This window comes from Colobus angolensis, unplaced genomic scaffold (assembly GCF_000951035.1).
Source record: "Colobus angolensis palliatus isolate OR3802 unplaced genomic scaffold, Cang.pa_1.0 Scaffold53, whole genome shotgun sequence".
Classification (NCBI taxonomy): Eukaryota; Metazoa; Chordata; class Mammalia; order Primates; family Cercopithecidae; genus Colobus; species Colobus angolensis.
The window spans coordinates 3194063-3212311 of NW_012118821.1; the positions used below are offsets into that span (position 1 = coordinate 3194063).

Consider the following 18249-nt stretch of genomic DNA (forward strand, 5'->3'; position numbering starts at 1 on the left):
TTGTAGAAATGGGGCCTCACTATTTTGCCCAGGCTGCTCTCAAGCTCCTAGCTTCAAGCAGTCCTCCCGCCTTGACCTCTCACTGTGTTGAGACTACAGCCGTGAGCCAGGATGCCAGGCGTTTTTACTTATCTTTATGACTTTATCTTTCAAAATTACTAACACACATTCACTTTGACCCAGCCACCCCACTTCCAGAAACATCGGATGACACTCCCACCAGTGCAAATAATCTGTGCAGGCGGCCATTGCCTACGTGGTCTGTAACAGCAAACTACTCAGGTGCCCATCTTACGTACTCACAAGAAATAATCTTCAAGGTATATTTCTATGTGGAAAGAGAAGCTACACAACAGTATGCAGAGCTTGTTACCATCTATGAAAAAAGAAGACAAACATACGTGCTTGTGTGTTTGTGCTCTGGAAGGGCTTGTGAGGAAAGGATAACATTGGCTGGGGAGGAGAGATGGCTGGGTGGACATGGGCCCTGGGGACTTTTTTCTTTTCTTTTTTTTTTTTTTTGAGAGGGAGTTTCACTCTTGTTGCCCAGACTGGAGTACAGTGGCAACAATGGTGGCTCACTGCAACCTCCGCCTCCTGGGTTTAAGCGATTCTTGTGCCTCAGTCTCCTGAGTAGCTGGGATTACAGGCATGCACCACCATGCCCAGCTAATTTTTGTATTTTTAGTAGAGATTAGGGTTTCACCATGTTGGCCAGGCTGGTCTTGAACTCCTGACCTCAGGTGATCCACTTACCTCAGCCTCCCCATGTGCTGGGATTATAGGTGTGAGCCACCGTGCCCAGCCCCTGGGGACTTTTTATTAAGAGAGAAGGATCCTTCTCTCCTCCTGGCCAGTTAAGGGATGTACAGCCGCAGGAGGCTAGCCTCTCCAACTGCAGTTTGCCCCAGACGAGGACAAACATGGCCCCTGTTTCGTGGAGGAGTTGAGCAATCACATCAGACCCAGAGCACTGTGCAGATGGGGGACCCCTGCAACCCCTGCCTCCACCATCCAGGAATGTGACCCACCCTGGGGCTTGGGGATGACACCTGCCGGCATGCTTCAAAGGGCTCAAAAAAGTCCTGGTTGTAACATGCAGCTGGTTCACTTTGGAAACTCAATTAATTCACAAGATGAAATGGCCATAGAGACTTCTACATGGAAAAAAAAAAGGGAATGTAAAATCAAAAGATCACTATTACCAAAATATCTGACAGAAGAGAAAAAACAACCAAGATGCTACTGAGGTTTTTGGTTTGTTTGTAGAGATAGGGATCTTGCTATGTTGCCCAGGCTGCTCAAACTCCTGGCCTCAAAGTGTTCCTCCCACTTCGGCCTCCCAGAGTGCCTGACAAGACTGCTATCCTGTTGGAAGAGCTCCGGACCTGGCTTGGAGATGTAGGCTCCCTCTGGATTCTGCTGTCACTGACGGCTCTCGGGTTTCAGCCAGGTGAGCTCTGGAGTCCTTCCTGTGTTGCCTCAGCGGATCCCAGACAGCTCTGTGTCCAGAAAGCCCCGCTCCGGCTGTCAGGGCTGTGTCCCCCAGAACTGCACAGTGCCCAGGGCACAGCTCACTGGGGCAGTTCCAATTCCTAGGCCCAGATGCATGGGTTGAATCATGTCCCCGCTAAAAGATGCTGAAGTCTTAACTCCCAGTATCTGTGAATGTGAAATAGGGTCTTTGCAAGGACCTGAGGACCTGAGGGAACCTTGACTGCCGCTGTGCCCCGACGTGGTGGGAACCCTCCTGACCACTGAGTTGAGGGCCTGGGCCATTGTGAAGGACCAGCCTTGCGTGGCATCTGCAGGAGAACCCACAGATGGACAGCAGAGGGACAGGTGGAGGATGGACGCCTGGCCTGAGGCCCTGCAGCACCCGTGGTGGCTTCTCCGGTGCTTTCTGCCCTGGCCCTCGGGTTGCCGTGTGGGGCCACTGAGTTGGCAAAGACGCACGTGCACACAGCCCATGGAGTTCGCCAGGTGTTCACGTGTTACTTCCACAAACAAGTCCCGGTGGCACCGAGCCAGGCTCCAGGGTGCAGGGGAAAGCGCTGAGTGTGGACTTAGAGCCAGCTCCACCCATCCATGCGCAGGGGGCCTTGGGGAGGTGGTCAACTTCCTGGAGCTGTGGACTCCCCCCTGAATAACGGAAGGCAGGGTGGTCGTGATGATGAAGAGGCGGCCCGGGGCACCCAGCCAAACCGCATGTGGCTCCTTCACCATGCAGAAGCTTTTCCAGAACCTCCGGTGTGTCAGAGGGAGTGCAGACAGTGAACCAAACTCATACGGTCCCTGCCTCGGGGGCCGACGCCACACGGGGAGCACAGGGGGTGAGGAGGAGAGGGGAGGTGGCTCATAGGCGGGGCAAGGATCTGGGGATGGCTGGCCCAGAGAACCCCCAAACTGACAGAACTTGGCAAGTGTCCTAGGAGCGCTTATGAGGACGAGGAAGAACTGGTTCTCCGGGAAGGGAGGGATGGGGGTGGGGCACCTGGGAGGTTGAGCTAAGCTGTGGAGTGGGAATGACGTCTCAGCCCCTCCAGTTCCCGCAGTCAGGCCAGTGAGTGTCTAGAGGTTTCCTCTGAGAGGAAAAGCCAGGGCTTAGACCCAGGCGGTCCGGCTGCCCTCCCCAGGCCTTGCATGGGCAGCAGAGGGGAGGCTGGCCCGGGCAAGGGTGATGTGGTGATGGACACATTGTTGGCTAATGGCAGGCCCTTTCTGCCTGATTTGCACCCCTGCATTTTTCATTTCAAAATGAGCCACCTTCTGTGAAGTTGTAGGCCCTGGGAGCTAAGGATCACTGCCTTAAGAATCCACTCACCTCAATGAAAATCAAATCACCGCTCAGAACGAAGGGAGCAATTTATCCCAGAATGGATCTGTGATTTCTGTTCTTACCGATCCCATTGGAACGCCAAACTCATAACACTTATCTGCCTGAAATCACAGATGTGTATAGAAAGGGAGGTACCAGATTAGGGGCAGTGCCAAACCCAGTGAGCACACTGTCAGAAGATAACAGGCGGAGTGCATCATGGTCTGCTGGGGAGAAGCTCCCTGCACTCCCAGCACCTTCCTGCATGTGCCAGAGGGCAGACGTGTGCGCCTGCGGCCTCCTGCCTCACTCAGCACCTCCTCTGAAAGTGCTTCCTACCCTTCGCCCCCTCCCAGGTGACCCAGCTGGGCCTGGCACAGGGTGGGTGTCCGTGTTGGGTGAATGGACACTCTTGCTGTGGTTGCAGTTGCTGTGTATACACACATGCACAAGCACCTGCTTTAAGGTTTGGCTAACTTCAGAGGCAGGGAGGTTTGGACAAAGCTGGTATCCCAGTGTGACCCACTTTCGGAATGCAAGGGAGAGAATTCAAGCCTCACAGAGAGGAGTGACACCAGTCAGGAACCTCTGAGCTGTGTCCCAGGAGCCCCAGGGACCTTTCTAAGGCTTTGGGGGTCCACAGGATGGGCAGGGGAGGAGGAAGGACTCTGGGCCTCCGGGCCCAGCACTGACCGGAGCAGCAACCCTCTGATCTGTTTCTGCATCTGTTCTCTTTCAAAGAAAGGATTCTGCTGACACAAACAAAGTCTGATGCCAAGACCTGCTCATCCTAAGTTCCTAGGTCTAGCAGCATAAACACAACAGAAGAATGTGGAGGCAGAAGAGTGTAGGGACCCCAAAATAGTACAATACCTTTGCCCCTTCCTTTTGAAAAAATCCCCACCCCAACAAGGAGAACAAGAAAAAGAAAAGAAAGGCTGTGCCTATGACCTTGATCACATCCACGAGGCGGTATCTATGTCCCCAAGCCCCAGCACACATCAGCGGGAAGTGGGCAAGGAGATGGCAAACAGCTGAGCAGGGAGGGGGGCCAGGGAAGAGAAACAGGGCAACTAGGGCCCCAACATTCCAGAAGGGTCAGGGATAGGGGGTCCCCAGAGCCTTAGGAGGTGTGGGAGGCAGAGTCTGAAGGAATGTGCAAGAATACAGCCTGTGCCAAGACCATGTGCTCCTCTTACCCTGTTGCCTTTTCTTCCAGGGCACACAGCTGGACTACATTTCCCAGCCTCCCTTGCAGCCAGGTGGCACCCTGTGACTACACTCTGGCCAATGGGATGTGGACAGAGTGATGACCACACTTCTGGCCTGGGCCTCCATCACTCTCAGGGCAGCCCTTGCTCCACGCACCCTTTCCTGCCCTTTCTTGCTGGGCACCTGGAAGCAGAATATCCAGGGGAGGACTTGGAGGCCCCAGAGGGCACAGACCCTAAAGCATTTCTCAACCAGACTTTCTCATCTGAACCACAGCCCACAGTCAATGACTGGCGTGCCCATTTCCCCAACCAGTCATGCGCCTAAAGACGGTGCATAACTGGTTTCGTTCCAGGTGTGCACGAGGAAAGTTATTCCCTGCACGCCATGATGCCTTCACTGTGAGTCCTTGATTCTCTCCTGGAATCCGGCTGAGAAAGGCTGTGAGACGAAAGACCCACTAAAAAGAAGAAACTTAAGTCCTTGCGTGACTGCGTGGAATAGAGCCTTCGTCTCCTGTGGCGTCTCCTCTCTCCTTCGTCTCCCCACTTCATCGGGCCAAGCAGAGACTGGCACTTGCTTCTTACAGCAATTAGCCACCCCTGACCAACACAGAGCCCTGTCCTGCGACTCAGCAGCCAGGTAACCACCCCTACCCCAGCCCCATCTCCCAGGCGGGGCGGGGGAGGAACCCACAGAAGATGAGTGAGTTGAGGGAAGTCTGCCCCCTCCAGTCTACCTCCCCGCCCTGAGCAAGCGGGTAGCCAGCCGGGATCAGCCCCCCGGCAGGGGACTGGAGGATCTTTCTCCAGGGAAGTGGAAACTTCAGCCTGTCCTTGGGGCCTGGTACCCGGCTGGGTGCTCGGTGTATTCCAGGCTGTCGGGCCCTCTGAGTGCCGAATCCTGGGCTGAGCGCTGGGATGTCGGTCCCCAGTCACCAGCTCCCTGAGGGGCTTGAGTTATGGTGTAGGTGTGCCCAGGATGGGGCATAAAAAGTGAATAAAGTGGGGCTCCAGAGGAGTCACTCATTCCCGGGGCACTTGGCGGCTTGCCTAGAACAATGGCATTTGGAATCACAACTGAATGACAAGGAGGATTTCAAAGGCTGCAGGAGGCCCGGTCCCCATAGGCCACATCCAGGGGAGGACGCAGTGAAGATTCTAGGAGCTGGGAAAGTGGGGTCACTCCTGGCTAGGTCACTCCTAGCTCCACCTTAGGGAAAGGGACCGAGGCTTTGGTGGAGTGGTGGGCTGTGGACCCAGGAGGTCTGAGTGGAGAGCCCACCTCCTTCCCGTTGTCCTGTAACCTCCCCTGGGCCCTTTCCGTGCCAAGACCGTGCCAAGACCATAAGCAGCCGCAGAGGCCGCCCAGGGTGCTGCCGGCTGGTGTCCGGCGCTCTCCTCACCCTTGGACTTGCTCGCCAGGACAGCTTCGCAAGCTGGCCTCCCCACTGGAACTTTTATGAAACTGGTAAATGGAGCCCCTGAATGCCAAATGAAGGTGATGGCCGCACACACGCTCCCAGTCACTCACTGGGATGGCCAGCGTGTGCTTATTAACAAGGGCCCAGATGAAACATGTAATCTGAAGGACCTCATTTTAGCTCTCTCCTGGAGGCTGTCGGGCCCAACGCAGGCTGCCTCACAAGAAGCGGGGGGCGGGGGAGTGCTGCATGCCGCTGTGACCCCTCTGTCATTCATTAAGCAAAGGAGCCAACCTTATTGGTGCTTGGCTGTTTAGTAAGATGACTGAGAGAAATCTAGACTTTCTGCAGAGACAGAAAGCCACCACTCACGTTTCCCGGCAGAAACGGCCACCTGGCTCCAGTAGTTAGGTAAATCCAGCCTTTATTTCTCAGGAAGTCTTACTTTCATCTCCAAGGAGGGTGGTGGGGTAAGGAATGGGGGACCCAAGGGAGGGCAGTGTATTTGAGAGCAGAGCCATCTCCTGCTTGGCTTAAAAAGATTCATATTCAAGCAGCGCTCGGATCAAACTAGTAACAGTTGTCTGAGGGCATCAGAGATGATGTTTTAATTCACGGTGATGGAAACACGGGAGAGGGAGTTAATGCGTCACTTAGAGCCACCTCTCTGGTTCTCAGTTACCCTGTTATTGTTCTTAATCTGCTAAATTGTAAAAAAAAGAAGAAGAAGAAGAAGAGGAACAAGGAAAGAAATGTAAACATGTAGCTGGGGAGCCCTGTGAGAAATAGTTAACCCAGAGTCGGTACTGCCTGTAAATTAAAGCCTGTTTAGTGGCATAATTCTAGCAGCTGCTCAGTGAGGCTCCTGGGAACCAATGGCTTGACTGTCCTGTTACTCCCACCTCAGTGCCGGCTGACGGCATTGGTTGGCATCTCATCCCATCGCTCCAAGATGCTTTCATCAGTCAGATCTCCGAAGCTTGGCAGGCCAACCAGACTCTGAGATGCTTTGAGGGAAGGCAATCAGAGAGGTGGGGAACACCAAATGCTTATGAAAGACCCAGGCTGGCCTGGGTGCCATGGCTCACACCTGTCAACCCAGCACTTCAGGAGGCCAAGACAGTGGATTGCTAGAGCTCAGGAGTTCAAGACCAGCCTGAGCAACATGGTGAAACCCTGTCTCTACTAAAAATATAAAAAATTAGCTGGGCGTGGTGGCATGCACCTGGTAGTCTCAGCTACTAGGGAGGCTGAGGCAGGAGAATTGCTTGAACCCGGAAGGTGGAGGTTGCAGTGAGCCGAGATCGTGCCACTACACTCCAGCCTGGACGACAGAGCAAGACTCTGTCTTAAAAAAAAAAAAAAAAAAAAAGCCAGTCTCAGGAAGAGACTGGAGAGGCGTTCGTTGTGAATTTCAAGGAATCAGAGGGCTCAGCCCATTTGAGATGAGAGCTTATTCTGCCTGGGGTGGAACAGGAAGGTGGAAGGCAGAAGGGGCCGCTGGAAGACAAGCAGGTTTGTGCTCTTTCTTATCTAGCACTCAACCCAGTTCTTTCTCTCAGTGACCGCTGGACCCACACAGTTCCTGCAGCTAAGCCCCTCTCCTAGGGCTGACTGCATTTTTCAAAGTAACTCGGGCCTGTGTCCTTCTTTCCTCCAAATAAGCAAGTAAGTCAAGTTGCCTGCAGCCTTAGCTTCCCGGTAGCTCTCCAACGAGGGGCCAGTTCTGCCCCTGGGTGATTGCGGGGAGGCTGTGCGGGCTGCCAGGACCCAGGTGCAGGGAGGAGCCGATGCATCTGGGACCATCCAGGCTGAAGTGTGGCTGGGCCGACACTAGAGGGCGCTGTTGAATAGGCTCCCAGGGTCTGAGCTGAGATCCCGCCCCTCTCAGGTGCCTCCGCGTCTCCACCTATAAGCTACGGCTGCTTAGTCCACTAGTCACCACCAGCCACACGTGGCTAATGAGCACATAAACGGTCGCCCGTCTGAACTCATATATGTGCCCCTAGTGTAAAATACACGCTGGATTTTGACGACTTCATGTGGAAAAAAATAACATAAAATATCTTATTAATCCTTTTTCTTTCTTATTACATGTGAAATGGTAAATGATACCATTTGGGATCTAATGGGTTAAATCAAACAAGTTTTAAATTTCATCTTTTTTACTTTTCAGTGCGGCTATAGAAAAAGTTACAATCACATAGGTATGTGTCTCCTACTATATTTCCCATGGGCAGTGCTGGGTAGAAGTAGCATTCACTGGGTGATACCAGGGACCCTGGATCTGGAGCCATCAAACAGGGACTCTTTAAGCTCACTAGCATCCTGTGGTATCCTTTATTTATTCACTCGTTAGTGCCCTTGAATGAAAGATCATGGTGTTTCTATTTCACAGTTACCTGTGAGTCCCACACGGTTCTCTTTTCAGCAGAGAGGGCTAGCCTGAGAACGCTGCCAGAGGCCAGCTGCAATGAGGACCCCAGGTCTGACCCTAGCTAAGAAATGAGGCTGGTGGGGAGGGGCTGCAGAAGGAAGAGGTTCCTCCTTCTCTCTGGAGCTGGAACAGCCAACCCTGCTGAGTCAGATCTGGGGAAAGAGGAGGTTAGTAACACCTCTAGAGTGACAGTTCCAGGGTATGCCTGCACCTAAACCCAACCCACTGACCTACAGCTCGTTTCTGGAGGCCTTCCTGAAAGCTGTTGCATCACGGTGTTTTGCCCACTGGATGGGCTCCAGGCCAATGACTTGTTGTTGAGAAATCCAACGGAAACCTTCCTGACTTCTTACCCATCCCCAGCCTCTTAAACTCCTCACAATTCCTCAAAGCCTTACAAGAAAAACATAACATACAAGAAGAGAGAGAGAGAGAGCCAGCAGGGCATAGAAATCCCCTCCCTCCACCCATCCCTCCTTTTCCACCCTCTCAAGGCTGAAATGCCCTAAATTAAACTGGTGAGAAGGAAGAGCTGGAGAAATGAAAAGGGAATCCCCAAGAGATGTACTTTCCCTTGCAGAAACTGCTACTGTGACAGGAAGAGGAATGTGTGGGTGGCTGTCCCTGCACTCCTTGTGCTTCTGCAGATATGAGTTCACCCGTGTGGCACGCTCGCCTCAGCCACCCAGCCAACCCCTACTCATTCACCAAAGCCCAACGCAAAGGCCACTCCTCAGGCATGCCTTTCCCAGTCCCTACAACTGCTCTTCCCTTTGAATTCCAACAGCATTTTTCTAGTATGAACTCAGCTTTGGACACATCACTTATTTTTCTTTTTCCTTCATTAGACTGGGAGCTCCTGGAGGAAGGAGAATCCTTCATTTGTCCCAGTTGGAGAAGCTGCTCAGCATGTTCCAGCCTCAGGGCCTTCGCACCTGCAGTTCCCTCCACCTGTCTGCTCTTCCTTCCCCTCAGTGTCTGCCAGGCTTACTCCCTCCAAGTTCATGACCTTGCTCAACAGTCATGGGGAAACCTCCTCCAAGGCCCCACCCCAAAGAGCATCCACCCTCACCCTCTGGTCCCTCACCCTGACCCCTTTCCCAGCATTTCCTGCCACCTGGCACTATATTTACAAAATCTCTTGACTGTCTGCCTCCTTCTGTTCACCACTGTACCCCCACAGGGCCCAAAACAGGGCTTGGCACACAATTCAGTCAATATGTTTGAATGAATGGTTGTGTATTCCAAGGGCCTAGCATAGTGCCTGAGCAAATGAACAAAGGAATGAGTGAGTGGTTCTTTTCCTAGGATCCCTCTTGCTCTAACATTCTGTGATTCTTCCAGTTTCAGGAATGGCTGGAGGAAGGTCAGCGGTTAGGATGGTCAAGTGCTCTGCTCAGATTTGAAGCTCCAGATGGCACATTCAGACTTGGTATTCTGGAAATCTCCGTTTTCTGGCATGGAAACAGCTGCAGCAGAGTAGAGCTTTGGGGGCATGCCAGACTTGGGGGTTCCATCCATCAAACTGGTGCCAAACTCCTTCCCAGGTGAACATATCCCAGTTCTATGGTCCTCAGCCAGTGGGGTGGGGGACAGGATGGGGGACTTCCTATTACTCTCCAGCAAGATCATTCCCTGGACCCGTGCGGCATCACCACAGAGCCAACATCACTCCAGCTTGAGTCTTTGGGGAGGAGCTCTTTGAGCTGCCTTCGCAGCAGAGAAAGGGAGGTGAGTGAAGCAGACATACATGAGCCTCTGGGGAGAGCACGGAGAGACAGGAAAAGGGAAATGCCCGAGAGAATGCTGCCATTCCATCCAGAACCCTAACTCAGCAGGAAAAGGAAGCTCAAAGGCAAGACCAAAATGAGGCCACAGACTTTCTGAAAGCAACCCCCGACCCACGTACGTCTGTCCCTGTGACAGTTCCATGTTTCTACAGCGGTGGAGGGTGCCGGATGCCAGGCGGGGAGCAGAGCCATGCCAGGGCCAAGCTGGAGCCAGCTCGGTGGGAATCTGGGTGTGGAGTACTGGCCACAGAGCCTGGGACTTCCTCTGCCCCCACCCAGCATCTTGCTTTGAAGGCGAATTTGGGGCTTTCAGTGACAGGCCCCAGAAACACCAGGATGCGGTGGGAATGGGGTCTCTGAACTGGTTCCCTCACCCACACCTCAGTGGTTCCCGAGTCCCGTTCCATGCTGGGTGTAGGCACACATGGATGGATGAGACACAGAGACCCCTCCTGGGGCTCCTTGAAGTGACTCCCCCCACACACGCCCATGAAACAGCGGTGACGGGCGTTAATAGACTTAACATGGGCCCAGGAGCTCAGGCGCAGGGCACAGAGGTCAGCTGGGATGGGACAGAGCTGAGGGCTGAGCCAGGGCTTAAAGGTTCCAGGAGTTCTCCAGGTGGGACAGACAAAGGAAACAGTGTGTGCCAGGGCATGGGGGCAGCGAGCACTGAGTCCTCTGGCACTCAAGCCCCACAGGACGAGGAGTCCCCACACGCCACAAAGGACGCTTCCAGTTTCAGTAATGCTGGAAGGAATGACTGAAGGAATTAGTACGGAGCATGACTGTAGGAGAACGCACGTTGATGACAACAAGGAGCGGTGAAGGGGGGAAACAGTAGAGGCTCAGCATGCCCACCTCCCCACTACCCGGCAACACTCCGTAGAACACTGAGAATAATTCTATTACTGTTCAATCACACAATAAAAGCTCAAAAGTTGAAACGACCATGTGAATCGCCCACCTTCCCATCCGCAGGGACTTGGCGCATACCGCAAGCTAACTGCTCTGTGGGAGAAAATGTAAGAGGGCACAGCAGGCTGGAGATCCTGAGGCTTTAGACGCTCCTTCGTCAGTCCCTCTAGATGTGACCCTTCGTGCAGTCAGCCAGAGCTGGCGGGGCGCTGCTCCCTGCCCGAGGCCCCCACCCTGGCTTGGCTGTGCTGATGACGCCTGGTGATTTGGCATGCCAGCCCCCAGGCATCTTGGAGCACATTCTTCCTGGCTCTTTGTGCTAGCTGCAGAATGACTCAAGCACTGACCCATGCCTGGGTGGGAAGATCCACGCGTTAGATGGCAGAATCCCATCTGCAAATTCCACCCTGATGTTCCAGGCCAGGAGGCGAGCAACAGCCCTTCCCCAGGGAACCATGTCTCACCCTAGCAGGAGCAAAACTGAGACTACGGGGCCAAGTCTGCTGTCGAGTGCCTCAGCCTGCCCTGCCAGCAGCCAGCACTCAGCACACCCTGGAGGGGCCATAGAGGGACAGGCAGCTCTTCCAGGGTCCCGGAGCCATGTCCTGGAGTCAGACAAGGCTGGGCTAGAGTTGCCGGTGTCAACGCTCCAGACCCAGCCTGCTTGCTCCTCTGTAAAATGGCACCAGAATGCCAGCTTTGGGGGCCTGCAGCCAGGATGGGGGTGTATATATGAGGGGTGCTGCTGGAAGCAGCCCGCAGACCCAGGGGCCCCACTGGGGGCTCTGCCCAGCCTGCCTTGTCTCCAGCCATATGGTCCTGGCTGTCTCAACTTCTCTGGGCCTCATTTTCCTTAACTGTAAAATGGGAATAAGGGTCCCTGCCTGCAGGTTCTACTGAGTAGTTGTGAGGATAAAGGGAAATGGAATCTATAAAAAGGAGTTGGAAAGCACCAGTCAGATGCCTGGGGTATTGGCGCAGCTTTACAAGAAAGACAGTAACCTTGGGAGCCAATTCCTGACACTGAGCACAGCCTGGCGGGAGGTGGGGGCTGCAGCCTGGGCTCAGTGGAATCTCTGCACTGCCTGGCAGGCCCTTCTCTCTCGGTATACCCCAAGCAGCGGTATTAAAACCTGGTCCTGAGGCCCAGGCGGGCAGAGAGCCTGGGATCATAGTGGCCCAGACACATCCAGCTGGGGCAGGGTGAGCGACATTCCAACTCCTGTTCTTCAAAGAGAAAATAAAGAAAAAGGACAGAAGAAGCCCAGCATGCCACAGCAGGGCAGAGCCCACTCGGTCCAAGATGCAAGAACGGCCCAGCCCTGGGACAGCAAAGGTGCCCAGGATCTGGGGGCTGCTCAGCGCCTGCTGGGCGTGGGAGTGAGGCGGGGGCTGCCTCAGGGCATGAGGTCCCTTCTGTCATCTCCGGGCAGGTCTGTGGCTGCTGACTGCTTTGGGTCTGTTTCACAGGGAACGCAGCATCCTGCTGACCAGCACAGGCCAGGCTTTCTGCAGGATTTGGCAGACAGTGTAGGAGACAGTCCCAGACTTACCCAGAGCACTGGGGCTGATGCGTAAGCTCTGCGGGGCTGGGAAAACACTCACCCAGCAAAGACAGGGAGGAATCCACAGTGTGCTATCCACAGTGTGCCGGGAGGCAAAACGGCATGGCTGGAGAAGGGCTCGGGAGGACATAGCTGGGGAGGAGCCAGAGTCTGGCTGAGGTGGGAGCTCGTTCCAGTCCCAGACTTCATCCTGGGGTGCTTTCAAAGTATGTAGGTGTCAATGACTGGCAGGTCCAAACTTTTGGGGAGACAACCACCAGCAAGTTAGTTGTCCCTGCTACAAAGCTCTGGGCTGGTACCTCTCCATGTACCTTCATGGGTAATAAATGGACAAATGATAGAGAACATTATGGAGCAGTGTATATAGCAATAAAGAACAAACAGAATTTAGAACAAATGGGTAGATTAACAAATGCAGAGTGTGGGGAAGAGAGGCAGCCAGGAGAAGGAAGAGAAAAATACCATCAAAACCTAGGAATTCAGACCAATTACTTGAATGGTAATTCAAATTTGTAAAGTCTGAATAAAAAAAATACCTGAAAAATTGCCTCTGAATTCTTGATCAGGTAAGGACTGGAAAGAGTGGGCGTTTGTAATGAACGGATAAGAACTCTCTGTTGGCCGGACTCAGTGGCTCACGACTGTAATCCCAGCACTTTGGGAGGCTAAGGTGTGCGAATCACCTGAGGTCAGGAGTTCAAGACCAGCCTGGCCAACATGGTGAAACTCCGTCGCTACTAAAAATACAAAAATTAGCTGGGCATGATGGTGGGCACCTGTAATCCCAGCTACTCGGGAGGCTGAGGCAGGAGACTCACTTGAACCCGGGAGGTGGAGGTTGCAGCGAGACAAGATCACACCACTGCACTCCAGCCTGGGTGACAGAGCAAGACTCTGTCACACACACAAAAATAACTCTTTGTTATGAGGGCATCATTTTCAACTGCAGAACGGAGCTGGAGGCGTGGGTGGTGGCGGCTAAGTCACACACCCTGACGGCTCTCTTTCCTCATCAGGGGCCAATATGCGGTTGGACAGTGTGGCCCCTGAGGTATGAGCTAGCTCTAAAAAACATCCTTGAGAAAAAAATTTAAACATAAAGAAAAACAAATACATAAATAGAAAACTTCTTTGAGTCCCTCCCCAGAGGAGGCTTCCAGAGCACCTGAGGAGCTGCTCACCGAGCCGGGACTGGTGTCCCTCTCCCTGGACCTTGTTCAGCAGACCCAGCTGCCTCGCTCCTGTCTTAGTAGATGGTAAAAAGCTACATTTCTGCCAGGTCCCTGCTTGAGAAATGACTAAACTCTCAGTTCATGAGCCCCAAAGGAACTATTTCCCAATGTTGAATTCACGTGTCCCAAATGGATGGGGTTTGGCCACATTGTAATGTATCTTGGGTGGAAACCATTTGTAAGAAATACCATTGTAAATGTCAGCCTGAAGAGGTGTTTGTGAGACACGTGTCCTCCCTGGGGTTTTGTGCAGTCTGCAGGGCTCTGTCTGCAGGGCAAGGTCCACCCTCTGCCTTGCTGCCCACAGCTGAGCTCAAGGTGGGAGGGCTCCCAGGTGCCTGCCTGGTGTCCACACCAGCACACCCGTCAAAAACTTTTTCTTTAATTCTCTTTTAAATTTGGAAGGGAACCTCCAGTGAATCATCACATGTATTATTTGATTCATGTTTAATATCTCTGGGAGGCAATAAAAACAGTAAGTCATTCTTAATAAAAGGGCATCAGCCCGGCTGAAACACTAGGCACAGGAATGGTGATGTTCCAGCTGCCCTCAGTGGCCCCAGCAGCTACAGTCTGGAGTTAACTGTTGGCAAGTGACTTATCCATGATCACCCAGGCATCTGACTCATAGACACTGTGTTTATAATCAGGAGTGGGGGCAGCTCATAAAAGCCACTCTTTGCTGTCTTTCGTCTTTAAATCACAGCACCAGAGGCCACAGATTCTGCAGGGAGAGTTGTGGCAATGCACTCACCCATACAGACAAAGGGTAATCAACACGCACTCACGGAACACCTCTTAGGTTCAGGCCACAGTGCTAAGCACTGGGGAGACACCGAAGGGTAAAACGCCCTCAGAGCGCTTCCAGTCCGGTCGGGAAGGCAAGACAGGAACTCCTTCTTTCCTTCTCCTACCAAGGTTCAGTTCCTGGCCGGGCGCAGTGGCTCATGCCTGTAATCCCAGCACTTGGGGGGGCAGAGGTGGACGGATCACCTGAGGTCAGGAGTTCAAGACCAGCCTGGCCAAGATGGTGAAACCCCGTCTCTACTCAAAATACAAAAATTAGCCAGGCGTGGTCGTGGACGCCTGTAATCCCAGCTACTCGGGAGGCTGAGGCAGAGAATCGCTTGAACCCGGGAGGCGGAAGGTTGCAGTGAACCGAGATTGCGCCAGTGCACTCCAGCCTGCGTGACAGAGCGCGACTGTCTCAAACGACAGCAACAACAACAACAAAGGTTCAGTTCCTACTCTGAGCCTGGCGCTGGGCTTGGGTGCTGGATGGCAGAGGGAGGCAGCATTCCAACATGGACCAGCAGCCTCAAGCCTCCAGCTTCCCGGCTGGGTCCCAGTTCTCTCCTGACCCTTTTCCCAAGGACAGAGAGCTGGGTTCCATTTACTCAGGGTGTGGCTAGGAATAATCCCATAACCAATTATCAGCACAGCGCCTGGAACACAGGAAGTACACAGTAATTGTTTGACAAGAGGCAGGAAGGAAGTCAAAGAGGGAGGGAGAGAGAAGGTCCGGCTGATCTAGGCGCTCCTTCCAGACAACCTCCAAATCCTCTGCAGATCCGGCCTCGGAACAGTGGATCTTCAGCCCCCGGGGCACTGTCTGTTCATCCTCCGAGAGCCCCATCAGACACATTCTAACCCAGATAGTCTCTAGTCTCAGCAAAAGAGCCAGTTTCCCAGAGACCCTCTGGGGGCCGAGGAACATCCAAAAGAACAGATATTTGCTAAACATCGTCTATGACCCCAGCGATTACTTCTAAGCTAGAAATTTGCACATGGGGTCTGAGAAGTCCAAGAATATTCTAGGGGCTACCTGAGAGAAAATGTGTAATCTGGGCTGTCCCAGAAACACCAGGCCCTGTGCCTGGGGTGGTGCTTGATGCCTCGGGAAGGGGAGAAAAGATCACTGTGGACTCCACCTAGAGAGGCCAGTGACATGGGTGGGGAGGAGCCTGGCTGGCTCGGACCTGGCCTGGAGACCCGGGGCCAACAGGCAGCAAGGTCAGGGGAGCGTCCTTGTGCAGCCTCGGCTCTGGCTGCCCATGTGGCTGAGCAGACTAGCGGGCAGGTCAGCCGCCCTTCCTTCCACCTCCGCCTGGCATCTCCCAACCAGGTGGGGAGCCTAGGCTGGTCTTGCTCCTGTGGGATCTGGATGCAGCCCCTCACACAGAGCCCAACACGGAGCAAATGCTCTGGGGACGCTGACGGCCAGGATTCCCCCGCTAGGCACCTAGTGGTCCTGCCGAAGGGGCAGGACAATGTCCCCAGCCCTCCACTGATTCCAGGGCAGATGAGAACGCTAAGTTGTGCCTGCCCACAATGTGTGTGTCTGTGTGTCTGTGCGTGTGTGTATGTGTGTGCAGGCACATGTCTGCCCACAATGCTTGTCAGACAGGATCTGCTCTCCGTGGCTGAGGGCTGGAGGGGATGACCACAGGAAGTGATACTGCCAAGTCATCCCAAGTCACCCTAAATATAACCCTCAACATACAACACAGGAGGACTATCCCTTCCCTGCTGCCTTGCCTCATGACCAGTGTCCGCCTAGGAGGGCACTTCCAGAAAGGCCGCTCAGATGGCTCTCTGAGACGCCCGCCTGGGATCCACAGCCTGGCCAGCACCGGAGGGGAGGCAAGCCTGGGATTCTGCTCTTCTGGCCCCAAATCTCCATGGCCCTGTTCATCTAACTTCTTCCAGAAGAACTGTTGGCTACACAAATCACTATGAGCAACAGTGATCTCTTCAGCCTGGGAGGAGGCGTCCTTATTTAAGGGACACAGAGGGCTGCCATATGGTGGGACTCTGGCTGCACTGAGATGCTGCTGACACCTGTCTTCCTCAGTGGTCGGGGTTGCCAGCGTCCTGCCCCTCAGGTGTGACCCACCATGACCTGGCTGAGCCGCCTGCTCACCCCCTCCTTGCCACGGGTGTACATCTGCCACAGGCCCTTTGCACCAGCTGCTCCTTAGCTAGAAGCATGCCCATCCCTGGCCTCCTGCAGGCCTTCAGTCAGTTCCCATCAAAGGAAGGCCTTCCTTCCCCAAGCACTCTATCCAAAACCGACACTCGTTCTTTATCCCCTTTCCAGCGTGATCCTTTCTCTCATTTCTGTTTTATTGAGTTCACTGTCTGTCTCCCTTTGAGTGGAGCTCAAAGTTCTTGGGGCCAGGTTTACTCTGGCCCATTCTCCATCAGAAGCCCAGAGCCTGGAAGCTTGTCTGGCACAGGGTACATGCTCCATGAACCCACCTCAAGGGAAGGAACGCATGAGTGTCTGGGGATGTGGAGAGGGAGGCTGGTAGGGGAGGCTGAGACTCGAGCCTTAGTATGCAGGTGCTGCTTCTCCACTGCCCAGGGAGCGGTCTGCTGTACATGACCAAGGACCAGGGGCAGAGAGAAGCAGAAGGCCCTTCCACTGCCCATCACCTGACCCACAACATCCACGGCCAACGGTGTGAACGTGCTGGAAAGTGCCTTCTGACCCCAGAGTCCCTCAGCTCGTGGTGGCGGTGGTGCAGAGATATTATTTGCTGTGCGTGCACTGAAATGTCCCAGGGGTCTGGGGATGGGAATGGACACCTGGGACCACCTCCTCCACCCCCTTCTGATCCCTTCGCCTGCTCCAGCTTCTTGGCATGGGTATCAGCCTCAACACGACCTGCCGGGCCAGGCGCCTCCCCTGTGCACCTGTGTTGACAGTGGCCTCGGGCCAGGACACTTGTATGCAGATGACATCCAAGTAGCATGGACCCAGATATTCCCCCACTTTCCAGCTCCAGTAAGGCTGGTGGATGGAGAATGAATGGGTGGAAGTGGCCACTTCACATGCAGTTGTGTCTATTTTCTTCTGAGAAAAATGCTTTTTTCTCAGCTAACCACCGGCTAACCGGCACCCTGAGGCCGAGGCCCCAGCCTGGAAGTCTCCTCCCAACCCAGCAGCCACTCTGGCAAGCAGAAGGCGGAAGGAGAAATTCCCTCCCTCAGGAAGAGGAAGGCAGGAAAACCCACCCCACACATGGGATGCAGATCTGAGGGCGGGGCAGGGGACGGGCAGAGGGTGGAGAGCTCACTTTGCCCTGGAAACACCATGTGAGTGCATTGGTGCCCAGCGGGAAAGCAGCCATGTCCGGGCTCTGCCCTGGGCCCTGGGCCTGACCGACTGAGGGACTCACATCTACCAGTGCCACAGATGAAACCCGTCACTGGCACCTGCCCTCCACCCCTCACACGCTTTAACAGGTTTCGGGTCCAAATTTTAGCCTGGCTGAGCATTCAAAGGTGGTTCCTTCTGAGTGGGAAGATGAAAATTATAAAGAGCATCTCCCGCATCTAGGGCCAAGAAACTTCCAGACTTTTGGAAAGCGACTTTGTATGAGGACTTGGAGGACTTCAATCCTTATACAGGACCCTGCCAAACTCACCAGATGCAAGTTGGTGATGAGGGCTCTGATGGGCTGGGCATGATCAGATGGGGCTCTGTCCTCAAATGTCCCTCACCCAGGTGTCCCCCTGGGAGCCTATGACAGCTGACCCTTGCCACATCCATGGCCCCAACTGATGCTCGCAGTACGCAGGAGCAGGTGGGGCAGGGTGTTGAGTGACAAGAGTCACCATGATAGTCATGAGACCATGACAGGGAGGAGGGAGAGAGAGGAGGAGCTGTGGGCAGCCAGGTTCTGCCGGACCAGATACCACGGGGACACTTTACTCCAGGTCTGATCTTGCATTGACTCTGGAGAGGGCATTTTTATCAACCTTCATATGCATGAGATTGGAAGGGGCTGTGCAGAGGCACAGCGAGAATCACACACTCTCCAGCATCGCACGTCTGGTTCGTTGTTT

At 54.0% G+C, this 18249-nt stretch overlaps 1 protein-coding gene across 4 annotated transcripts in view; it reads right to left on the bottom strand.

The window, feature by feature from the left end:
* The window catches only part of HPCAL1 (hippocalcin-like 1), a 120991-nt gene that overhangs the window by 8944 nt on the left and 93798 nt on the right, over positions 1-18249 (bottom strand). Inside the window, exon 3 of one of the 4 annotated variants that reach the window (XM_011960913.1) lies at positions 7856-8028. The exons of 2 other annotated variants lie outside the window; for them this stretch is intronic. The gene's annotated coding sequence lies outside the window, so the exon portion shown is untranslated. Of the gene's footprint in view, positions 1-7855; positions 8029-15637; positions 15647-18249 lie in introns of all 4 variants that reach the window. One more of the 4 variants, XM_011960914.1, reaches the window with a different exon arrangement.